The following is a 26,782-nucleotide window of genomic DNA, read 5'->3' on the forward strand; positions in this document are numbered from 1 at the left end:
AATCCTTTCTTTTATACATCAGATAATTCAACGATGAAAAGTAGTTTATCACCTTCTGACTACAAAGTATTTAAAACATACATACTTATTGCTGTCTGCAAGAAATTGCCAAAACATCGAAAATGAGAAAAGGTTGAATGGAAAGAAAATTGACCTAAGTATCTAAAATCGATTGATCTTTATTTCTTAGAGGGATAGAGCACCAAGCATCCAAATAAACTTCTTTAAATGAAGCTATATAAGAACTTAAGGAAACCAGCAGGTTCAATCATTAAAGCACTCAGAAATTACAGAAAAAAAGTTTGGCTGCTTGACCCCCAGCTGCTGGCCACTCTGGGGAAGAAAGATGTGGCAGTTGCCTTTCTTGAGATGATAGCCTGGGAACCCTACTCCATCACATAGGGGTGCTATGAGTCAGAATACATACATACATACATACATACATACATACATACATACATACATATATGTATTTTACCAAATAGTTTTAAAAATTATTTTCTGTACTTCAATTCACATAAATTGATCAATAATGTAAAGTATCTTCTTCCGTACATAGTGTAAATCATTAGATAATCACATAATATTATTTGGCTCCCTTTCTCCTCATTTTAACATTTCTTTTCTGTTCTGTGTTTTCCAAAGTCATTTTAATGGCAGTGGGTCAGTCATCTTCTTAACAGCATTGTGTTTGGCTTTTGTTTGCTTGGTTTTGGTGTACAAGAACATATATGGAAGTAAATGAATGATTATTTCTCAGATACATCTTTGGACTAACAAATATAAGACATCAATCTTTAGATGCACGATTTCAAAAAGTCCTATCTTTCTCCTAGGAGTGGCTAGTGGTTTCAAACTGTGAACCTTGCAGATCACAGCCCAACTTGTAACCACTACACAAAATTCCAAATGCTTTCTTGGGATTATTCAACTTTTGGGTGAATATCCAAAACGCATTATCATAAGAACAGACCACCTGGGCTCAATGAGGCGCAGTAGATCCATAGGTTTCTCCATGAGAAGGCTGTGGTGCTCATGAGGGTACTATAATCCACAAGGCCATAGGAAAACATTGGGAAAACACCAACCCGGTTCTGGAGAAACTGTTGCCTCACGCTGTGGGATTTGTGTTCACCAAAGAAGACCTTACTGATATTAGGGGAATACTGCTGCCCAACAAGTTGTCAGCTGCTACCTGTACTGGTGTCATTGGCCCAGGTAAGGTTACTGTGTTAGCCTAGAACATGGGGTTAGGCCCTGGGAAGACCTCAATTTTCCAGGCTACCAGAAGTATCTCTGAAATCCTGAGTGATGTGTATTTGCTTAAGATGAGATGAAGTGGGAGCCAGCAAAGCCATGTTGATGAACCAACTGAAGATCTCCCTCTTCTCCTTCCATTCAATTAGCCATCAAGTGCATGACAAAAGCAGCATTCACAGAGCAAGGAAGTCCCAAGGGAGTACCAAAAATGGACTTTGGGGCCAGGGCATGGCACCCCATCAGACTCCACTGGAAAACATGCCTAAAGGTCAACAAACAAGACTTTGAATTATTTACAGGCTTTTCTTTTTTGTTTGTCATTGATTTTGTTGTTGTTGTTTTGTTTTCTTTTGCTCTGTCTTGTTTTTATGCATATTATTTTCTCTCCAGATCTAACTAGATAACATCTGTGGGATAAGCAATCTGGAGGAGAAAATAACGGGACCGACGGTTCTGGGGTGACATGGGAGAGGAGGAGGTGGGAGAAAGGAAGTGGGTGTTAACAAATCCAGGGACAAGGGAACAACAAGTGATCTAAAATCGGTGGTGAGGAGGCTATAGGAGGCCTGGTAGGGCTTGAGCAAGGGCAATGTAACCAAGGAGAATTACTGAAACCCAAATGGAGGCTGGGCATGATATTGGGACAAGAGGAAAGTAAAAGGAAATAGAGGAAAGAGCTAGGAGGCAAAAGGCATGTATAGAGCTCTAAATACAGGCCTGGACATATGTAAATATTTTTATATATGATGATGGGAAACAAGATCTATGTGCATATATTTATAGGTTTCGTATTAAGGTAGCAGATGGACATTGGGTCTACACTCAAGTACACCCTCAATGGAAGAACACTTTGTTCTACTAAACTGGCATTCCATGATGCTCACCTTCTCAACACAATCGCTGAAGACAAAGCAGGTGCACAAGCAAATGTGATGAAGAAACCTGATGGTGCCCGGCTATCAAAAGAGATAGTGTCTGGGGTCTTAAAGGCTTGAAGATAAACAAGTGGTCATATAGTTACGAAGCAACAAAACCCACATGGAAGAAGCACACCAGCCTGTGTGATCACGAGGTGTTGATGGGATCAGGTATCAGGCATCAAAAATCGTATCATTGTAAATGAGGGGAGGTGTGGAGTGGGACCCAAAGTCCATCTGTAGACAACTGGACATTCCTTTATAGAAGGGTCGCGGGGAGAAGAGCCAATCAGGGTGCAGTGTAGCAATGATGAAACATACCACTTTACTCCAGTTTTTAATGCTCCCCCCCCCCACTATCATGATCCCAATTCTACCTTACAAATCTGGCTAGACCAGAGGATGTACAGTGGTACAGATAGGAACTGGAAACACAGGGAATACAGGATAGATGATCCCTTCAGGACCAGTGCTGAGAGTGGTGATACTTAGATGGTGGAGGCAAGGTGGGATAGAAAGGGGGAACAGATCACAAGGATCTACATATGACTTCCTCCCTGAGGGACAGACAACAGAAAAGTGGGTTAACAGAGACGTCAGACAGTGAAAGACATGACAAAATCATAATAACTTATAATTTATCAAGGGTTCGTGAGGGAGGGGAGGTGGGAGAGGGAGGGGGAAAATGAGGAGCTGATAGCAAGGGCTCAAGTAGAATGAAAATATTTTGAGAATGATGATGGCAACAAATGTACAAATGTGCTTAACACAATGGATGTATGTATGGATTGTGATAAGCATGGTATGAGCCCCCAATAAAATGATTTTTAAAAACCAAAACAAACAAATAAGAGCATCTACAACCCTCAAGTGATATCAAGAAAATTTTTCATTCTCCCTTCCTGAAGGGTATCGGCAATGTTGTCAATGTATTTCAGCAGACTAACCAATTGTTTCCTCAGCACCCCATACTATAAACAAAAAGTATAAGGGAGTCTTGAGTTTGTCAACCTGTGGCCACTGAAGACATAATGCCTCTTGGCTGTAATTTTTATTGATGCCCTGTGGTTGCCACCATCTCTACTGCTGCTCTTGCTGTTGCTTCAGCCCCGGCACAAGTTGAAGAAAAAAAAGAAAAAGGAGTCAGAGAAGCCAAATGAGAATGTGGGATTTGTTTTCTGACTAGCCAACAACAAAACAACTAATTCTATTAGTTACCTATGAAATAAAGGAATTAAGGTCTACTTCTGAAAAAAAAGATTTTTTAAATCCTACTTCTGACAAGTAAAACTGTTTAGAGTTTCATTACAACAGTCTACAAAATATTTACTATACTATGAGTATTTAATAAACGTCCTTTCTCTCTCATTCTTATTTAAATTCATATCCTTGTCTTTCCACTCACTGCGCCCACACCCCTTCTCCCAACTCCCTTTCACACTCATACACACACGCTCTCTCTCACTCTCTCACACAGTCGACTGCTAGTCTCAACAAGGCAGAAAGTAACAATGAATGTTGAATTTGTAGAAGTGCTGAATACTTATGTTATACATGAAGAAACCAAGTGAGGAGCAACAAGGATCAATGTTCTCAGTGAAAATTAACTTTCTATCTTGGATTAATGATACAAATTGCTTGATTTAAAATTAGGGACACTTTCTATTCTACACCGTTGATTCTTTCCCCCTTTGCATAAGTAAAAGTGGGCCTGTGACTAAATCCAATTTTCTTGTCATTGACGGAGGAAGCCCCGCTCCATCCTGTGCATGGTCTCAGTCTTTGGGGGGAGGGAGGCATGTACAGATGAAGACTTTTGACTCAGTGACTACCACAAACACCTGTGAATGTAAAAGATTCTTCCCATTGTGTAAAAGTAGAAGAGAACATTGAATGTCAAATTTCAAATATCTGACAAATGGTAAGGTTTTACAATTAGGTATGCAACTCTTTATCATCACTCATTTTATGGACTTATGGAGGTAACCTTTCTATGTCCATGATCTTAGCCCTTCAGATTTCATTTTGTTCTCAGAACTCAAATTAAAATGGACACTATTTAAGTTCTTTGAGGATGCCTAAGATTTACATGGCAGAAATCAAAGAGCCCAGAATTGTTCATGGAAGGGTTATAAACATAGACAAAGAAGGTATAGACATAATTTGAGGATACATCAGAAACAGTAGCTCTGTATTCTTGGTAATTTTGTTTAATAAAGGTATTTTTAATCATTTGGTAGACATCATTTTTCACTTATTCTCATACGTATAACAATATGTCTATCTCCTTACTTATATCATTCAAATTTTGCCAAGAATCTTTTTCTTTCTTTCCCATTTATTTATTTTGTAAATAATTTTGCTGGGGGTAGTACAACTCTTATCACAATTCATAGTGCATCCATGTGTCAAGGACAATTGTACATTTGTTGCCATATCATCATTTTCAAAACATTTCTTTCTACTTGAGCCCTTGGAATTAGCTTCTCATTGTTTCCCCTCCCTCCTCCACTCTCCCTCCCTCACAAACTCTTGATAATTTATAAATCATTATTATTTTTCCATGCCTTACACTGACCAATGTCTCCTTTCACCTACTTTACTGTTGTCTGTCCCCAAGGGAGAGGGTTATATGTAGGTCATTGTGATAACTTCCCCTTTTCTCCCCCTACCTTGCCCTTACCCTCATAGTATCACTACTCTATTGGTCCTGAGGGGTTTATCCATCCTGGATTCCCTGTGTTTCCAGCTCTTTTCTATACCCATGTACATGCTCTGGTCCAGCCTGATTTGTAAGGTAGAATTGGGATCATGATCGTGGGGGCAGGAAGCATTAAAGAACTAGAGAAAAGTTGTATGTTTCATCAATGCGATACTGCATCCTGATTGGTTCATCTCCTCCCCGTGACCCTTCTGTAAGGGGTTGTTCAATTGCCTACAGCTGGGCTTTGGGTCCCAACTCCACACTCCCCCTCAGTCACAATGATATAATGTTTTTGTTCTTTGATGTCTGATACCTGATCCTATCAACCCCTCATGATCACACATGCTGGTGTGCTTCTTCCATGTAGGCTTTGTTCCTTTTCAGCTAGATGACCGTTTGTCTTCAAGTCTTTAAGACGCCAGATGCTATATCTTTTGATAACTTTCTTCACCACATTTACTTATACACCTGCTTTGTCTTCAGTGATCGTGTTGGGAAGGTGAGCATCATGGAATGCCAGTTTAATAGAACGAAGTATTCTTGTGTTGAGGGTGTACTTGAGTGGAGGCCCAATGTCCATCTGCTACCTAATACTAAACCTATAAATATGTGTACAATAGATCTACTTCTCCATCATCATATATACATATATTTACACATGTACATGCCTCTCTTTAGACCTCTATAACTGCTCTTTGCCTCCTTGTGCTTTCTTCTATCTCCTTTGACTTTCCTCTTGTCACTCTGTCATGCTCAGCCTTCATTTGGGTTTCAGCAATTCCTCTCAGGTGCACTGCCCTTGATCAAGTCCTACCAGACCTCCTACACCCTCCTTGCCATTGATTTTAGATCACTTGTTGTTTCCTTGTCCCTGGGTTTATTAACACCAAATTGATTTCCCCTGCCTCCCCCTCTCCCATATCCCCCTGGAACCATCAGTCCCATTGTTTTCTCCTCCAGATTTTTTATCCCACCTATCTTATCTAGATAAACCTGCAGAGATAATAAGATGCACAAAAACCAAGACAGAGAAAAACAAAGCAGCAAAAGAAACAAAACCACCACAAAAACCAACGGGAAAAAAGTCTATAAATAGTTCAAGGTCCTTTTGTTGACATTTAGGAGTGTTTTCTGGTGGAGTCTGATGGGGTGCTATGCTCTGGCCCCAAAGTCTAATTTTGGAATTTCCTGTGAACTTCATTGCTTTGCTCCCCTTGCTGTCCTGCTGCACTCCCTTAGTGTTTCGCCTGCACTATATCTCCAATGCTGTACCCTATATCGCTATGGGTCAATTAGGGATGTCATGTCTTATAGCGGGGATGACCCTGTGATCCTCTGTGTGCATTGGCTGCTCTGAGCAGGAATACTGTCCTAAGGATTTGGGTGGGCCAGAATGTGCTCCATTCTCTCTTCCTCCCCTGTCATTTGGTCCTTTGTGCTCTTTTCAGACATGCCTCTCCCTCTCTGAGCTATAGCCACAATGATGTCCTCTGAAGTGAATTCTTCTGTGGGGAGGGGGTGCTGTCCATTTAGTTGGAATTGGGGCCGACGCCTCCAACCTCTCTTTTGGTTTCCTACTTCATGCCGGTGTGCTGCATTCATGTCTTGGTGCAGCGAGTTGAAGTCTTTTACCCATAGAACCTTTCAGTTTCAGATATGTTGAGCATGATCTTCCCTTTGGTTTTGTTAACCCTAGGTTTTTATAATAATTTCATTATAATAGTTTACTTTATATTCTCGAGTTGCCCTTTGAAATTTTCTATTCAGGTTTTTTATTTCATCATTTGCCTTAGCTACCCTAAAATTAAGAGCAAGTTTCGGAGACTCTTCTGACATCTAGTTTGATCTATTCTTTCTTGTCTTTTTAATGACCTTTAGCTTTCTTCATGAATAATATTCTTGATGTCCTGTTAGAGTTCATAAGTTTTCTATTATTAGTTTTCAAAGTGTCACATTTTCTCTTGAGATGTTCTCAAATTCAGGAGGAATAGACTCAAAATTGTAATTTGGCTCTCATGGATTAGTTTGGATTTCTTTAGTTTAACCTGAACTTGCATACAAGCAAGTGATGACCAGTTCAACATATAGGCCTTGGCCTTGTTTTAGCTGCTGATATTTTGCTTCTCTTCCCACAGATGTAGTCAATTTGATTATATCTATTCGATCTGGAGAAGTCCAAGTGAATAGTTGTGTGTTAGTCCTGGTAGACCAGAGAAATAAATTTATAGACACACTCATGTGTATAAGAAAGAGCTTTACATACAAGAGCAGTTGAATATTGAGAAAACATCCCAATCCAGTCCAGATCAAGTCCTTAAGCCCGATATTAGCCCATATGTCCGACACCAAACTATAAAGTCCTCTTCTGACTCACAAAACACATCCAATGATGCTGAATGTAGAATGATCACAGGCCAGTGGGTGGGAAGTCTTGTAGATCCAGTGGCATTGTAAGCATCTCAGCACTAGCATTGGTCTCCATGTGGCTACTCCAGTTCCCAGGGGAAGTGGGATCCAGAAGGGTAGTGCCATGTGTCTTGTCAGTAGAGTGTCTCTCTGGGAGTGAGCAGAGAGCCTCTCCTGCCTCCAAGGAAGAAATCCAGGAATTCGCAGAATCCTCAGGAGAAGGCGATGCCCACACAGAGGCCTCATTGGCTATGACCCTAGAGACAGATTAGACTCCACCCCTTCACTCTTAATCCTCTCAAGTTCCAAATTGACACCAGATTATACCACACGTTGCCTTTTGTGTTGCTCAAAAAGATATTTCCAATAAAGAAGTTGATCTGGTAAAAGTCTATTCTGTTTGGTTTCCATCACTAAGGCCATATTTTTAAAACTTCTATTCCTTTGTCTTTATTTCAAGCTTTTGCAAACCAATCACCAGTAATTATTGATTCATCTCGATTGCATGTTTGATCAATTTCTGACTGAAGTCCTGGGTAGAATTCCTTAATTTCTTCATCATTAGCTTTTATGGTGGGTTCATAAATTGTAATAATAGTTGTATTGATTGGATTCTCCTGAAGGGGGATTGGTTGAGTCCTATCACAGTCAGCATCATACATCATAATTGATTTTGCAATGTCCTTTGTGACAATGGGGTCACACCATTCCTCTTGATTATGTTATGCCCAGCATAATAAATAATTTGGTTTTGTGATTCAAAATAGCTAATGCCAGTCCATTTTAACTTAGTCATGCCTAGGATATTGATCTTTATGTGTTCCATTTCATTTTTGACCACTTCCAATTTTCCTAGACTCATACATTGTACATTCCAAGTTTGGATCATTAGCAGATACCTGTAGTTGTTTTTCCTTACCGGGATATGTAACCTATCAGCAAATGAAGATTCCAAAGGCTCCCATCCCATAAGCTTTAACTGACTCACCTCAGCATGGTTGACTCCACTCGTGAAATCCGGTCTTCCTCAGTCACATTTCTAGTGCCCTTCAACCCTAGGGGTTCCTCCTCTAGCCAATTTCTGTGAGTGTTCTGCCTCCGTTCATTATGCCTTCAGTAACTGACAATGGTTGGAAGCTATGCATAAGGTTTCGGTGGCTCTTTCCTCTGAAGTAGGAGCCAAGTTCTTCTTCATTACGGTCTTTAGTCTAAAAGCTCCCCTGAAATGGATTTATTTTGGGTGACTCTGGAAGTTACATAATCTCTTATCAACCTCAAAAGGGGTGGAGTCATCTTGTCAATCAGGTTGCGGCTTGATGACCTCATTTGGAGGCACTAAGGAGATGAATAGCTGGCTGGAGGCCAGACACACTCTCCCTGGGAGACATTCCTATTGACAAGCCACTTGGAGCTATTCTGCTGATAGAGCCAGAGCCCTGGAGCTGGAGGAGCCACATGGAGACCCACACCAATGCTGAGATGCTTCCACCACCACTGGATCCACAAGACTTTCCACCCACTTGTCTGTGATCTTTCTTCTTGCATTTGGCATCATTGGCGGTGCTGCATGTGTCTGAAGATGAAGTTTTTGAGTGTGAGGGTCTACAAGACGGTAAATCTCTGTGGGGCCTGAAAGTCTTTCTTTCTTTTGCTGAGCATCTGATGGGTTCAAACTGCTGACCGTGCGCTGAACAGTCCAACATGTAACCCACTATGCTCCTAAGGCTCCTTTCCCACCTCCTGGGATGGCTATCGTTTAAGAAAGGAAAAACAAGTGCTGACAGGATTCAGAGAACTAGACACACATATTGCTGGTGACAATACAAAATGGCGTAGCCTCTGTGGAGAAGAGTTCAGTCATTCTTAAAATCGTTAAACACAGAATTAGTATGTGACTTAGTATACTTCCATTTACACGAAATATCTACAATAGGCACATGTTTAGGGTCAGACAGAAGATTTATTCCCCTGAGCTGGGATGAATGGTGGTTGGGGAGTTAATGCTGAAAGAGGTATATTTTCTGTTTCTGTTGTTGATAAAAATGTTTTGGCAACCAGTAGTGTTAATGGTTGAGCAATACTGTGTGTACAAAAAGATATACTGAAGCAGGGGACAGATATTAATGCAAATATTATATCTGTTCCTTGAAGAGGGAAATGTAAGTTGTTTTGGTAAATTTAGTTTTATGTGTTATTTAAGTTTAAAATAAGCTAGTAATTTTTTAAAATCATTTGTATGCAGTATGTTTTGGGGATATCTAGGAAACCAATATTATATACGTATCCATTTTTCCACCCTTTCAAACTATCCTAAACAATGACCTATTGTGTGCAAGACTCTCCAGCACTCAGCAATATCCTGAGCTCTCGTCCTTGTTACCAAAATCTTCATTACTAGAATGGTTTTATTCAGAATTATTTCATTAAAATTAAAGCAAACTATTATTTTTGAATGAAATAGTTCTAAAACAGTATAGTATGATTGGATTCTTCATTATCTACATGCAACATTCTAAAAAAGGTACATCGCATCTAAAATTTAATCACAATAAGCTAAATCAGTATTCCCGTAAGATATACAGAAAGTCACACACAATCCGCACAAGCAAATCCTCTCTGAGGCTTAGAGTACTTTGTTGGTGGAAGAGGTAAGTAATCATGATGACCTTTGCTAATACCTCAAACAAAGATCTCCTCAAATCAATCCAAGAAGCTTAAGAACATACATGTCTATATTCAAAAATTGTATGGTGACTGAAAAACAATTCCTGATTTTATTAAAGTTTTCCAACTAAAACATAATTTATAATCCTAGGCATTAATGATTATTTTTACAAATAAAACAAAACACTTAAATTCCCAGTGAATCCATCTTTCAGGAGAAGTTAATATTGACGGGATTTATGCACACACGCACACACACACATACACACACACACACACACACAGGGAGAAGGACCTAGGGGGGTCGTTGCTAGAGACTGGGTTGCTGATGGAGAGATTGGTGGTTGGAGGGTACGAGCCGTCCCAAGAGAAAACAATGAGATAATCTGCTTGGATAAAGATGCACAGCCAGAGAAAACCGGTGAAGCAGTTCTATTTTGCCTGTACGGCGACTATGAGTTGAAAGTGATTCTATGGCAGTGAGTAGGTTTATCTATATATATAGATACATGCATGTGACTTGGAGCTATAAAAATAAATTAGAGCTATGTTGACTGGGACCAAGAGCGTTTTGACTCTTACCTTTTTCATTTAATGTATTATGGGATCAGTTTTCTCCTACGGCATTCATCTTAAATATAATTCATCTAGCCATTATCTCCTATTATTGTATATTTAGGTTGTTTATCTTTTTGGTTATTATAAATATCATTCAATGTATCATGCATATTTATACTGTGATGATGTAGCCATTTCTGTAGCAGAAAATATTTCAGCTTGTTCTTCAGCAAACAAAATAATTTGGCAGCAAATTTGAAAATGCTTATCAAAATGTTAAAAAAGAACTACATTCAGTTACAATTATACTTAATTTCATTTCGAGTAAAACTTAAGATGAAGATTTGACTATTTTCAAAATTTACTTTGCAAATTTGAACCTGCATGCGGCTCTAGTCTTCTTGGTGTTTCAATCTTTCTTTCTGTAAAGAGAAAATGTCGTTTGCTGGCATTGGCTTGCTGAAGGAAAGGATCTAATTTGAAGAAATGGAGCTGTGAGAACTAAGCCAAGTGGGAACTTTTATATATCTTGGATTTTCTCCAAGTTTCTTCAGCAGAATGAATATATCAATTAGAGTAAATCAATGCGGCAAAAATGAAAAGTGACTGCAGAAAAGTTTTATCTGAGGATTCATATTAGTGCTTATTTCATGTCTGACATCATTCAGGGAACATCTGTTAATACGTTCCTTCTTATCAGAGCTTGGTAGATTATACTTTGACCTATTTCATCCTTTGAAAATGAACAAAAGGGTTTGGCAAGACAAATTAAAGATGGAGAAGAGCATTTAGGGTTGAATGTGAATTTTCGACAGTAGGCAAAGACACTATTTTTCAGTACAGATATTTTAGCGTTAATACTTCCTTGAACAACCACATACATCCTAGCATAAAATATAAAGGACAAGCAGAGAGCTACCATAAGTGGGAAGCACTGGACAAATAATTATGAGCTTTCCATCCAGTAAAACAGAGATCCCTATTACCGTTTTCTGATGTAGTTAGACCCAACTTACACAGTTTAAGTAACTTTCCCACGGTCACGATGCTAGTATATGCTGAAGAAATTTCTTCAACAGGGATTCTGGATTTCCAACTTCACTGCTCCTGCTGTGCACAGAAACAATAAAGCGCTATAACCGAACACTGTTGCCATGGGCAGACGGAACCCTGGTGACCCAAGCCATCTGAAGGACATTCAAGTTTACTTTTCTTTTCACTGTCCCTTAATGTCTGTGACTCTCAGAAATTGAAACCCCACCATATGAGGGGCAGGGGACGAATAAGTTGACCAAGAAATACTTAGCCTCGAAAGCATGTTTATTCACTGGCCTCCGTATTAAAGAAAAGTCATCCCGTCGGTGGAGGTGGACTGTAGGGTGCAGAAGGACTGACGTCCTGTAAAGATCAACTGGGTCTTCCTTTGATGAGGTGTTAAAAAAATGAAAATTTTCTGTATAAGACTTGTTCCCTACATAGGAAAACAATGAAATGTGCTGGAACTAATTAATTGGGCTGATTATTAGAGCTGAGGCATCTCGCACCATTAGGGAAAAGACAGCAGTAGAGGGAAGCAATGAGCAATAAAGCCAGGGTTTCCTTTCCTAGCTGACCTGCCTACACAATGGAATTGGGAATGGGAATAAACCCTAGACCTCACTCTAAAAATACCCAGAGTCAATTTTAAAACCAAACAGAGTGCTGGCTAATTGATAAAGAATGTCTGCCTTGAGCATTATGAACTTTAAAGAACTACCTAATGGGAAGCCTAGGAGGCAGTAAATTATGTAAATGGGAGTATATTTTCAGAGAGGGAGATTGTGAATGGTTGTACATCTGAAAAGATTGTAACCAGTAGCACATGCAGAAATTATTGAATCGTTGTATGTCCAGCTATGTATATTATCAACTATAACAAAATAATATACTACAGTACATTTTAAAAAGTCAGACATGCAGGATGCATGGAGAGACTAGTGGGTGGCCTCATTCTTGAACTGCAAGAGTATTTAAACTCACTTGACAAGAAACCTGTAGAGATACAGCCTCCATTGTCTAACGTTAAAAAATTCCTAACGATCAAATAATGACTTAGTTCTTAGTTGATCATATTCTAAATTTAAAGTGCTCATATAAAAAGGGAAGGGAGAGACTGTGTTTATCCTGCCAACTTGAAATATAAAGCCCCAAAGCTCCCTTTGTAGTATGTTTTCCTCTGGTTTCCATGAAGCCTATGGAATCACCATAATGTTGGGAACATGTTCGTCACAATGTATCGCATAGAGATTTTATTACTCCCTGCTAGTACACCCTGAAGACTACATGACTATCCATTATACTCTTAGCTCAGCCTCACTAATATAGCGTGATGGAATGAGCAGCAAACCTGGAAGCATTGGCTTAGAACTCTGACTTTTCCGTTTGGTAGCTATGGAATCTCGGACAAGTTCCTGAGCCTTTCCAAATCATAGTGGTCTCTTCTGTAAAACACAGCTAGTAATCGATAGCTTACAGGTCTGGTATGGACTCAATAAGAAAACGAGAATGAGGTCCTCAAAGCATTCCTAAGCACTTACTTACAAAGGAGTGCTGGTGGTGCAGCCGTCAGTGGTTCAAACCCAACAGCTACTCCATGGGAGAAAAATGTGGCAGACGGTTTCCACAGAGGTCACACGTTCAGAAATCATAGAGGACAATTCCACTCTATTTTATAAGGTTGGTAAGAATTGGAATGGACTTAAGCAGAACAGGTTTTTGGTTCAACCGACTGGAGAGTGAGTTCGGCACATGGCTTGTGTTTGTCGATGATGGATGATGCCAGCAGCGGTGCCGCTGGTGTTTCAAATGTCAGCCGGACCGTCCACGAGGAGGAGGTTTCAGGGGAGCTTTCACACTAAGGACAGTCTACGAAGAAGGAACAGATTATCTACTTCTCAGGGAGTATCCACTGGAAACCTTGTGCATAACGGCAGAACTGTATCGGATATAGGGCCAAAGAGGAGCTCCTGAAGTCAGAGGGCACTCAAAATACTCCTGAAGAAGACAGCCACCTTTCAAACTCTAGTCCACACTCCTGGATAATGCAGACGGAGTCAAGCCTTCAGAACCTCCCTTTGCTGATAGGGCACAGCGCAAAATAAGAAGAAACAGCTGCAAGCATTCTTCAATAATCTGAGTGGAATGTGCGAAATATAAATCCAGGTTCAAAGGAAATTGGTAAGAATAAAGTAACACACATAAAGCTCAATATTCTAGGCATTAGTAGGCAGAAATCAACTGGCAGTGTCCATTTGAGTGGGATAATTATATGGCTCACTAGATCGGGAAAGATGGATGGCACAGCAATGGCACCAAGGGCAATGGCAGCCCGTTTACTGTCAAAAAGAATATTTCAACGTTTCAAGGTCTATCCTGAAGTGCAAATGCTGCCTGTGATAGGATCATACCTATATAAACTCACGAAGTCCAGTCCTGACAAACCAATGGTAAGAGAGCCATTTTGTGTCCATTCCAAAGAAAGGTGACCCAGTAGAATGTGGACATTTTCAAACAATAACACTAATATCACATCAAGTAAAATTTAGCTGGAGACAATTTTAAAACTGGCTGTCGCAGTACTTCAACAGGGAGTTGCCAGAGATTCAAGGCAGATTCAGAAGCTAGTACAAGGGCTATCGCTGCTAACATCTCATTGGTCTTGACTGAAAGCAGAGAATATCGGAAAGGCGAGTACTTACATGTTTACTAACTGCACCAAGGCATTCCATTTTGTGACTCATAGCATGGGAATAATGGGAATTAAAAACACGTCTTGTGTTCATGCAGAATTGTGCACAGACCAAGAGGCAGCTGTTTGAACAAAACAGGAAATACTGTGTGTTTTAAAATCAGAAAAGATGTGTGTATTCTTTCACCATACATTATCAATCTTCATGCTGAGCAAATAATCCGAGAAGCTGTATGATATGAGGAAGACTGTGGATTGGATGGGAGGAAGGTTTGTTTCCGCTGGTGATATGCGGATCAGACACCTTGTTTGCTGCAAGCAAGGGGGACCTCAAGCCCTTGAAGAAAATCAAAGGGTGAAGCTTTACATCTAGGCTGCAATTCAATGTAAACAAAGCAAAATAAACAAAACTTGTCACAACTGGACCAACAGACAGCATCATAAGGAAGGTAGAAAAAAGTCATCAAAAATTTTGTTTGGTTCGAATTCACCATCAGTGCTCCTGGAAGCAGCTTCGGGATCAGGTTGCTGCTGCATTGGGTAAAGCCACTGCACTCACCACATTAAAGTGTGGGAGAGAAAGGATGTCACTTTGAGGAGGAGTTTGTGACTCACATCCTGTGAACATGCTGTCCAGAGAGATATGCCACTCTCGACGAGGTGAATTGACACACTGGCTGTAATTATGGGCTCAGAAGGATCAGCAATTGTGAGGATGGAACAGGACCAGGAAGTGTTTTTCCTTTTGTGCAAAGGGCTGCTATAAGTCAGAACCAATCAGTGGTTCTCATCCTGTGTGTCGAGGCTCCTTTGGGGGTTGAATGACCTTTTCACAGGGGCCGCCCGATTCACAACAAGCAGCAAAATTACAGTTATGAAGTAACAACGAAAATAATGTTATGGTTGGGGGGGTCACCACAACATGAGGAACTGTACTAAAGGGTTGCAGAATTAGGAAGGTTGAGAACCACTGACCTAGAGAGTCCCTGTGGTACAGTATTTAAGTGCTTGACTGGTAACTGAAAGTGAGGTGACTCAATCCTACCAGTGACTCTGAGAGAAACAGGTGGCAGTCTGTTTTTAAAGACAGGAGTTTGAATGTCCTCTGAGGAGTTCTGCTATGGTGCTACAGGATTACTGTGAGTCAGACTCAACTCAACTGTAAGGGCTCTTGTTTTCTCTTGATCATCTCTTAAGTATTTTAAAGCAAAGGAAGATCCGTCGAGTAGTTGAATTATACTTTCACGGGACTTTGTATTTCCTTCCAAGTGATTTTAGTGAACTCTTCATTTCATACCTGAATGATAATGAATTTTATTGTTTTCTTGTAGTGAGAACAGAGTAAACCAAAGGTGTATGTGAATACCAAAGAGAAGAGCATTACAAAGTATTCATGAATTATTATGGGGACATACTTCAACTCAGCCAGAGCATAAATTATACATAATCCCTAAATTATACTGGCAAGGAATAGTTTTGTTAGAACATTTGTTGAAGTGGAATTCACCACTATTGAGGTGCGTGAAGGAGGAGATGAAGCTTAGTGATATTTGCCTGAAAATGTTATACATTTTCTGCTTATGCTTAAGCAGTCAAAATACTAATGTTATCTTAAATAGAATGTAATTCACAGTTTCTTCCAATGCAGCACATTTAGGAAATTAGTAGCTACATCTAGTTCACTCAATCATGCAGAAGTGGTTTGCGTGTTAACAACGAGGATACTTTGAGCACCGTGGTGTGGATGGTGCAGGCCGTGCAGTGTTTCCTTCTGTTGTGCATGGGATCGCATGGGTCGGAGGTGACGCCATGGGACCTAACAACAACAACCTAGAGTAACCAAGGACAACCTAAGAAAAATGAGATTTAATTTAAAATACTTGCATTGTGCAGCAAATCAAAACAGGAAACACAATTTTAGGATCCCCATGAGGGGAATGAAGCATCTCCACCCATTTGCCATTACTGCAGAGCAAATTCGATTCCCACGAGGAGTCGCAGAGGTGCACGGAAAGCCCTTAAGCAGCACATTTCTTCTGCTTCAGAAAGGAAAGTGCTAATACTTAGGGGAAAAGGAGGGGGAAGAAGCTGGTAAAAGTATTTTCTAGTGCTCTTCTCCCAAATCTTCATCGTACACAGTGAAAACAAATCACCAGGATGAAGATAGTTTGTAAATTCCATGAGCTATTCATTGCTAACTTATAAATTCTAAATTCATTGCTAATTTCTAAGTTCCGATTTCCAGCATGATGACAGGAACAGGAAAGAGGCAAGTGAATATTTGGTGAATGAGGGCATAAATAAATTATATTGATCTCACAGGGCAATATCCTCAAAATGTCTTGAAAATGAATGTTATGGAACATTCGTCTCATTTTTATAAATTATTTTCAATCTTAATGAATAATATCAATGTAACCTAATTAAAAAGCCATTTAGAAAACATTTTCAAAACACTCTAAAGAGTGCAAAAATAAAGCATTTTCTGTTTTGGTGCTTCGGAAACTTCTATGCCAATGAAGATCACCTGGAATGGCCACTGCAATGTACAGTCCTGGGCTCTAAACCGGGAATTCCACACAGCACCAGGGGCCAAAGCACCCCTGAAGATTTACATATTGTGACACCATAACAGAATTATGACTGGCCTAGTCTTTCATTTTAAATAGTTCAAGGTAGCTTCTAATTAATTCTTTCATGAGTCTGTTCTCCCTTATCATACGAAGTCTTTGATGCTCACTGATTAGTACAATTCTTGGTACACAGTAAGCATTCTATGATGGAACCAGCTAAGCAACGGTTACTGTGAACTCTCAGCTCATAAACACTACAGAGGAGAGAAATGGAATAAATAAGGAGCAGACCCCAACACAGTTGGAAGAGTTAGCGTTAGAAGCTGCATGACATAGAACTGTAGATTCTAAAGGACTTCCATCGTATTCATTTTTATGAATAACTTTTATTCAATTTTATTTTTTACTTATTCTAATAACAGGCCCTTTCAGCTGGCTTGCGAGAATCAGTTAATCAAGTTGCACTTAACGATAAAAGTGTGATAACCTAGGAAACTGTGCTGCACAACCTCTTCAGAGTACTGACGAGCAGCCATGTCACTCTGAGGACTAAGATGCGCCTGACCCAAGCCATGGTGTTCTCCATCGCATCACGTGCATGCGGAAGTAAGGCACTGATAAGGGAGGCCGTACTAGCACTGATGCATTTGGATTGTGGTGCTGGAGAAGAATATTCAAAGTACCAAGGGCTGCTAAAAAGACAAACCAATCTGTACTGGAAGAAGAAGGTCCAGAGTGCGCCTTACAGGCAAGCATGGCAAGAGTTTATCTTATATACTTTGGACATGTTGTCACGAGAGACCAGTCTCTGGAGACGGACATCATGTTTGGTAAAGCAGAGGGAAAAGAGGAAGGCCCTCACCGAGATGGACTGACAGCGACTGCATCCAGGGGCTCTTCTTCCTGTTGTGCACGGGGTTGCTAGGTGCTGAAGGCAACTCCCCGGTGTCCAACAACAACCACCTGGGGTAAGCAAGCACAAGCCAAGGAAGATAAGCTACAGGGAGGGAAGTGATTACAGATGAAATCTGTATGTGAAAACCAGGGTATCTTAAGAATATGAGGGTGTTCAGCATGTAAAACGGTGCAGTTTCTATGAAAAACAGTTGAAGAGCTCCTCCAAATGTTAATTCAAATTATTATACAATCCTTCAGTTCCATTCCCTGGTGCATCCTCCGAATGACTGAAAGCAGTACTCAGACACTCATCCGCGTTCACAGCGGTGCCGCCCACCACAGCCACGAAGTAGAAATAAACGCAATGCTCATTCACAGATAAAAGGATAACACAGGGTGGCACACACATACAGTGAAATGTACAGGGCAATGGCACACAGTTCTCTACAGAGAAGTGAGGTACTGCTCTAACCTGTAGGCGTGAGCCTCAGAGTCAGTCAGGCAAGTAACCGCGGGCCACCGCGAGAAGAACGGGACTTCTGGAACACTTCCTGGTGCTTGTGGAGAACTTGTACGTGGATCAAGAGGCAGTCGTGGGAAAAGAACAGGGTATGCGCACGGTTTACAATCAGGAAAGGTGCGGCACAAAGCGCATCTTCTCACCACACTGATTCAATGTGTGCTGAGTCCATAATCAGAGAAGTTTGATTATAGGAGGAAGATTGCAGACCTGGGACTGAAGGCGGGCTTATTAAGAACCGGCGATATGCAGCTGACACACCCTTTCTTGCTGAAAGTGAGGAACAATTGAAGCACTTAGTGATGAAGGTCAAGGACTGCAGCCTTCAGTGTGGACTACAAGTCACTGTAAAGAAAACCCAAATCCTCACAATTGGACCAGCATGTAAGATCATGAGAAATGGAGAAAAAGTTGAAGTTGTCAAGGATTGGATACACAATAAATGCTCATGGAAGAAGCAGTCAATGGATCAAAAGACTTGTTGTATTAGGTAAATCTGTGCACAAGACCTCATTGGAATATTGAAAAGCAATGATGTTATTTTGAGGACTAAGTGCCTGAGGAAGCCATGGTATTTTCCATCGCCTCATACAAATGTGAAAGTTGGAAACTGAAAAAGGATTGAATAAAAATGAATTGCTACATTTAAATTGTGGTGCTGGAGAAGAATATTGAAAGTACTTTGAACTGCTAAAAGAACAAACCAGTCTGTTTTTGAAGAAGTGAGACCAAAGTGGCCCTCCAAGGCAAGTGTGTTAGACAGGGTTCTCTAGAGAGACAAAACCAGATTGCTAGTAATTATATAAATCTATATTTATATAGATAGGTAACACAAGAAATAAACAGTTAAATTATAAAGCAGTACAAATGGCTCAGTACAATTTAAATGTGTTAGACAGTTGTGAGACACTGGCAGTCCTTCAATCTTGAGGGCCACCAGGTAGTCCTCTGTAGAGAGAGATTCAGGCTATCCTGGCACAGGCAGCAAACAGCAAGGTAGGTCACCAACAGTCAGCCAAGTCACCAACAGTCAGTCACAAGCTCAAGAGAGGTAAATTCCAATTGTGTGGCGAAACAGGTCTTAAAGGAACCTCAAATTGCAGCGACACAGTCCACAGGTTAGGTGTCCCACAGGTAGTGTAGCTTGCAAATTGAGGCACAGAACAAGCAAGGCAGCCGCACACTAGTCTGATGATCAAAGAGCGAGAGACAAGAAAGGCGAGGCTCACTGAGCCATTTATCTCAATTAATCCCACGTGTGTTTATTGGCCAGGCTGGCACAATAAACTAATCATCTCTGCAAGGATGGCCAGACTTCAGTTTACATACTTTGGACAGGTTGTCAGGAGAGACCCGTGCCTGGAGAAGGGCATCATGTTTAGTACAGTGGAGGGGCAGGGAAAGAGAGGATAGCACTCGAGGAGACGGACTGACCCCATCGCTGCGCAACAGGCTGAAGCACAGCAGCCATGATGAGCACTGGGCAGTGGTTCTTCAGAGGTGCACATGGTCATTATGAGTTGGATCTGACTCAATGGCATATAAGAGCCACAAATAAAATAAGCCACAAACAAATGGTTACATGGATAATTACATTTACATGAATACCTAGAGTTGATAAATCCATAGAGTGGTGGTTCTCAACCTTTGGGTTGAGACCCCTTTGAGGGCTGAACGACCCTTTCACAGGGGTTGCCCAATTCATAACAGTAGCAAAATTACAGTGATGAAGTAGCAACAAAAACAATTTTATGGTTGGGGCGTCCCATGTCAATGCAGCTCACAGAGGGTATTCCTATTTTTCAATGACCCTCACTTTAATAAGCTTTATGTCTTTCTCCTATGATTTGTTCCACCTGGTAGCATGTCCAAAGACAGGGAGACAAAGTACTGCCAGCGTCAAAGGAGGATATGGGCATTTGAGGCAGATTTGTTTGCTCTTCTGGCAGGCATGGTATATTGTCTCCCAACTCCTCAATTCAAATGCATTCATTCTTCTTCAGTCTTCCTGATTCATTATCCAGTTTTTAGATATAGAGGAGGGTTGAAATTGTGATCACAAGATGTAGACGGGAACAGGTATCAGACACCAAAGGACAAAAAAATCATATCATTGTGTGCTCACCTTCCTGATATGAATGTTGAAGACAGATGGGGGCATAATCAAATGTGGTAAAGAAAGGTGATGGTGCCCGGCTATCAAGAGATATAGCATCTGGGGTCTGAACAGTTTGAAGGTAAACAAGTGACCATCTAGCTCAGACGCAACAAAGCCCACATGGAAGAAGCACACCAGCCTGTCTGATCATAAGGTGTCAACGGGATCAGGTATCAAAGAACAAAAAAATCATATCGTGAATGAGGGGAGAGCAGAGTGGAGACCCAAAGCCCATCTGTACGCAACTGGCATCCACTTACAGAAAGGTCGCAGAGAGGAGATGAGCCAGTCAGGGTGTGATGTAGCAATGATGAAACATACAATTTTCCTCTAGTTCTTAAATGCTTCCTTCCCTCCCCCTGCCCCTCCCTATCATGATCCCAATTCTACCTTACAAATGTGGTTAGACCAGAGGATGTACACTGGTACAGATAGGAACTGGAAACAGGGAATCCAGGGCAGATGATCCCTTCAGGACCAGTAGTGAGAGTGGTGATACTGGAGGGTGGGGTAGAAAGGGGGCACCAATTATAAGGATCTACATATAACCTTCTCCCTGGGGGATGGACAACAGAAAAGTGAGTGAAGGGAGACGTCAGTCAGTGTAAGACATGACAAAGTAATGATAATTTATAAATTATCAAGGGTTCCTGAGAGAGGTGGGAACGGGGAAGGAGGGAGAAAATAAGGAGCTGATACCAAGGGCTCAAGTCGAAAGAAAATGTTTTGTGAATTATGAGGGCAACAAATGTACAAATGTGTTTGACACAATGGATGTATATATGAATTGTGATAAGAGTTGTAAGAGTCTCCAATAAAATGATTTAAAAGAAAAGATGAAAGAAGAAAGATAAGAAGTAGAGTTGGTGGGTCAGAGATAACAAGCCACATGAAGATTGCTCAAGAGCAGAATTCCAAAGACACAAGAAGGCCATTCGAGAACTGAGCAAAGCTTTCTTCTAGAATGGCATTCTGAATTTGCACTTCTAGGTTCTTAAACTGTGAGAAAATAAAATTGTTTGCTAAATCAAAAAAAGAAAAAAGAAATGATCATGACTTGGGGCAAGTAGACTTTAGTTCTCAAAGTGACCAGGTTGTTTTAAACTTTTTAAAAGAGTTATTTGCAGCAGATTTGTCTAATGCCACATGCTCTTAGAAATATTTGACAATTTCAATACTTTCCTTACTTATTAAGTTGTTGCTTATTGGCCCAGTGATGAAAAATTTTGTTTTCTTTACTTTGAGATGGTCTATACTAAAGGTTAGAGTCTTTGAGCTTCCTCAGTAAGAGCTTCAAGCCCTTTTTGTTTTCAGCAAGTAATGTGTGTCTACTCATAAAAGGCTGCTAATGAGCGTTTCATAAATCTCAATGTCATGTTCTTCTTTATACAGTCCAGCTTCTCAGATTATACGACCAACATCGGGGTAGAATTAATAAAAAGCACACAACCCCCATGCACATCTTTGCTAATTTTAAACTACTCCATGTCCCTTTATCATGCTCAATGGATTGTCTCTGGGCCCATCCTCACCCCCAGCCCCTAACACCCAATACTGTTAAAGAGATATTATAAAAATTACTGATTATTCCAGCTAGATGCCTCCCTTTAAATGGCTTGATGGAAATGTCCCACAGGCAGCACCAAATCAGACATTAAATGTTGGAAACAGTGAAGGTGGAAGTTCAGAGTCATCCATCATCTGGCCCTTGTCTTGGCTTTATCATCTCCTCACCTCTGGATAGACTTGCCTTCAGGCTGTTTCTAGTACACTCTAAATTTGTTCTCTTAAGAAAATAGTTTCGATTTTTCCTTTAAAAAATCATTTTATTGAGGTCTTGTACAGCTCTTATCACAATCCACACATCCATCTCTTGTGTCTAGCACATTGTTGTTTCCTTTTTAAATCTGCACTTTCCGTAGCTAGGACTCCTGTTGGCGGATAGAGTTAAGCATTGCTTTGACAACCAAAAGTTTGATGGCTTGAACCCAGCAGTAACTCCTTGGGAGAAAGAGGTGGCCATCAGCAGCAGCACAAATCCGAGAAAGGCAGGGTCACTGTGAGCTAAACTTGACTTGAGTGGCACTATTTTTTGTCCCTCTTATCCTCATTCAAGATAATTCTTTTAGTCTTTCTTTAATCACAAAGCACATATTTAGATTTCTGAGAGAGTAGATATCCTTTGCTGTGTGTCATCCAGGCTACCCAGATGAATGCTTGGCATACAGCACCAAAAGCTCCTTGGTGGGTGCTTGAAAGAATGGTCATGCCACCATAATTCCCGTCTAGCTGGGAGGAGAGTGACATTTGACTGAGGAATTTTGTTTTAATAGAGTTGACAGATGCCATGAAAAGGGCATGCTAGTGGTAACCCTTAGAAAAGGTGAATTTATATATATATATAGTTTATATTTGTAATTGTATATTAATTCATTTATTTATATCTATAAATTGGTTTATTTTTCAAACATTTTCACGAATAAATCACATATCATACATCTCGATAGTTCAATCACATTCGTGAAGGTTGTACAACCCCCAGCACAGTCGTTTCCAGGATCTGGATTCCTTGCACTCGTGAGCCCTCCCTTTCCTCCCCCGTCCTGTCCCTTTGAATCTCTTGATGTAGTGGTTGTCTCTCTAGGTTTATCTACTCTGGGTTTCATACACAGAGAATCATGCAGTCAAGGCAGAGTACAAACCAATGACCTAACAATACTTAGACAAAGGAACACAGAAAAGGTTGTTAGGCACAGGCACTGCGGTGTCTATTGCGCATGCTCAGAGGTTTAAGCTTCTGGCCAGGAAGGGGTGGTACACCTAGGTGGTTGCTACACCTGGATTGGCCCACCTGGGCCAGGTGAATTCAATTCAGCCAATGGGGAAGACCAGGGTCGTCAACCACACCTCCCAGCGGAGGACTTGAAAAGGCAGAATTCAGAGCCTTGAGGCCCTTCTGTTTCTCAAGCTGCTCCCAAGAGGCTGTGCAGCCATCCCCTCTGGCCTCAGGACTCCCCGTGTGGGTGTGAAGGACCCTGAGGTGCCTGTGTAAAACCTGAAACTTATCTTTCATAAAACTCACTTGGATCACAATCCAGTCTTCGATGTGAATTCTTTCATGCGTGAAGCCAAGGCCCGAGGTATTTCTCCCCAGAGAGAGAATAACAAGGTGCCTTTATAATCATGCTGTACTCAGTGGGCATTGCACATAAACTGTAAACTCTTTCTTTGGTGAGGGGTACACGTGAGTATGATAATTAGGTGCTAGGTTAACTTGGCTGGGCCGGGATTCTCCCATGGTACGATTTATCTTAGCGTGCTTGGCTCCATGATGGATAGGGGCTGTGAAACAGCCACACAGTTGTGGGAGAAGAGACCTCCTAAATCTGGTCACAGCCATGAGATAATTGAGGGAGGTTGCCTGCAGGGTGTGGCCTGCTCTTAGTGTACATTGACAGTGTGTGGAAGCTAGTTCACTTCTTTGGCTGGATTTGGATCCAGCGACTGCTTCGTAGGCCTCTTGTCCCATTGGCTGGCAGATCAGGAAGCATCAGTAGGCTGCTGACTTGGGATTCATTTGGCCAATCTTACATTCATTCAGCCTGTAGTCTTACTGCTTCCAGTTTTCCATCCTCTGGGGCTACAGGCGTCAGGGGAAGCCTTCAGCTTACGTATGACCCATAGACTTCTACAACCATGCGAGCCTTTTCCTAATATAAATCTCTTGCCCTGTACATATGCATATAAGGGTCACTGATTTTGCTTCCCTACAGAATCTAGACAAAGTGAGGATACTTTAGATACATTAGCTGAGATTTACTCTGATAAAGAACTTCATAATTCTACTTCAGCTTTGTTTTGGGCAGCCTGAAATGCTCTCTTTCTTTCTCTTGCTAACTTACTCTCTTTAAACTTACCAAAGTTAAGGAAAAGGCATGTGTGGATAATTTGCCTACCAAGGCATTAGGTTGGTAGCAAAATAAACCCATTAGAATCTAAACGCAAAAAATAAAAGAAGAATCTAAGTGCAAACACAGAAATAAACAAAAATGCCTTTGAGATAATCACAGCTGACAGGAAACAAATAGCAAAATTGTTGAATTTACTCTTTAAGCAAGGGTCCCATGGTCCCTCTTAGAGTCATGCTCTCATTTCGATCTACTTCACAAATAACTCTAAGAAACTCTGCCATCTGAATTACAGTAATTTAACCAGTTAGATAAGAAAAACCAGGAGTCCAGAGAAACGAAGAGGTCTCTGTGACAAGCAGTTTGTAGACAACTACGAACTTCAAGGCAGGTTCTTGAGACCAACCACGTGCAGGGCAGATGAAAGGTTTGGCAGTAGGCTTTCATGAAGACTACAGCCAAGGAACCCCACGAGCTGTTCCATCTGTCACACGTGAAGTCACCAGGAGTTCAAATTCACTGTTCAGCACGGGGATGTTTTTCAGAAACCGACAGCAAGGTAAATGCTAAAGAACTTTTTGGAAGAGTTAGGCAGAAATGGTGTAAGTCATCATAAGTAAACACGTGTACATATTCGGGTGGAGGCATACATATTAGTTCTAACATATTTACTCCCTCTGAGGTTTCACTCAGTAAAATCCAGTCATTGAGGTTCAATAACCAGGAGCAGAATACATTTGGGAAATTGAAAACCATATCACAGAGTTAATATATACAGATATGCGTCAGTTCGACAGGCATTTATTGGGCGCCTACTATATTCCAGGTCTTTTGTTAATTGATGGGACAATCAAATAAGACCTATCACTCAGTGGCGGAGAGTTTTGAGGAGAAAGGTGAGGTTTCTGTGAAGTCTTTTTCACACCACGAAGCACTAAGTCAATGTATGAAGACATTAAAAATGTTTGACATAAGTTTTTTCATGAAATGACTCCTATTTTCTAGGCAAAACCCCGTTCCTGAATGAATCAGAAGTGAGGCAAGGAGACTTAGGCATCAACTCATTCATCTCTACCAGCTCCGACCTACAGGCCTTGTGAAGCTTACAACTTCTAAGAACGTGGCTGCTTCGGGGTCGATGCTCTGGCGGTTTTTCTGTCTGATACCCAGATCTGCAGGCTTCCCATCCCCACTTCTTTAAGGCTCTGCTCACATGGTATCTTCTCACAGATGCGTTCGTGCGCCTGCCTATAACCCCAGCCCAAACCCCTCTGGGTCTGCTGAGGCGCGGCCATCCTCTCTCCTTGTCCACGCCCCTCGGTCCCGGTCGTTACAGGGGTACCTGCTGCGTGTGCACTCTCGCGGGAGCACAGGGAAATGAACCCCTGGGCCTGCGATGCTCACTGCAGACTGTCTGTGGTCTAGCCTTCGCGCAGCCGTTCGTTCGGTGCGTTTGAATCGTGCCTGACTCACAGCCATCGGCTGGGCGCGTTTTATCACATGGACACATTGCTGAGCCCTCGGCGACCCCCCACAAGCTTCCTTCGCTGCAGTCACCGTGTCACACAATCTGACTGAGTGTCCTCCTCTCCTGTGTGGGCCCTCTACTTCACCAAGCGTTACGTCCTTCCCCGGGACTCGTCCTTCCTGCTACTATGCCGAAACGCCCTGAGAACATTTGTCAGCATTCTCAGTTCTGCGGCGAGTTCTGGCAGGACTCCTTCCAGAAACCGTTGCTTCTTCTCCTGGCAGTTCCGAATAGATTCAAGATACGCCACCAACACGATCATTCAAGATCTTCCGCCCTCCCGGGCATATGAAGTAATTTAAAATTCCTCAGGCACCTCCGCCTCTAAATTAGCGTCTTTTCTTTCACACATTTTTACAGGGCTATTTTCTAGCAGATGTTTCCCAGTGTAACACTGTAATAGACAATTTGATTGCTCGACCGCTGCTCGCATGGCCATTGATTGTGGATCCAAATGAAATGAAATCTTGACAGTGCCAATGTCTTCTCCCTTTGTCATGAGGTCGCTTACTGGACTAGTTGTGAGTGTTTTTGTCTTCTCTACGTGGGGTTGGAATCCAAGCTGAAGGCTGTAGCTGTTGACCTTGAATAGCAAGTAAAACTCTTCTTTGTTTCCAACAAGAAAGGTTCTGATACGGATAGGTTGTTAATGGGTTCTCTTCAAATCTTGATGCCACAGTCTGTTCGTATAGTTTAGCTTTACAGATTATTCGCTCAGCACACAGACAGAAAAAACATGGGGAAAGGCTATAACCCGAAGGCATATCTTTTTAATATATTAAACTATGCTGTAACCTTTATTTGGTTAGAGTGCCTGTCTCTTTGTCTAAGTACAGGTTCTGCATACGTGATAGGATAATATCCATATGCTTACAAGGAGTATCAGTTAATATAGTTATTTAAATTTATCAAAAGCTATTAATGCTACAAGTTAAGAAATTTAAGACCTTAATCAACTTATG

General features: G+C 41.2%; 1 protein-coding gene and 1 pseudogene across 2 annotated transcripts in view; one reads left to right on the forward strand and one right to left on the reverse strand.

Moving 5' to 3' along the window:
• The window catches only part of LOC142442683 (bifunctional heparan sulfate N-deacetylase/N-sulfotransferase 3), a 235,732-nt gene that overhangs the window by 160,401 nt on the left and 48,549 nt on the right, over window positions 1-26,782 (reverse strand). The window lies entirely within an intron of this gene.
• LOC142443067 (large ribosomal subunit protein uL10 pseudogene) lies at window positions 34-26,291 on the forward strand (annotated as a pseudogene).

This window comes from Tenrec ecaudatus, chromosome 3, assembly GCF_050624435.1.
Source record: "Tenrec ecaudatus isolate mTenEca1 chromosome 3, mTenEca1.hap1, whole genome shotgun sequence".
NCBI classification, from domain to species: Eukaryota; Metazoa; Chordata; class Mammalia; order Afrosoricida; family Tenrecidae; genus Tenrec; species Tenrec ecaudatus.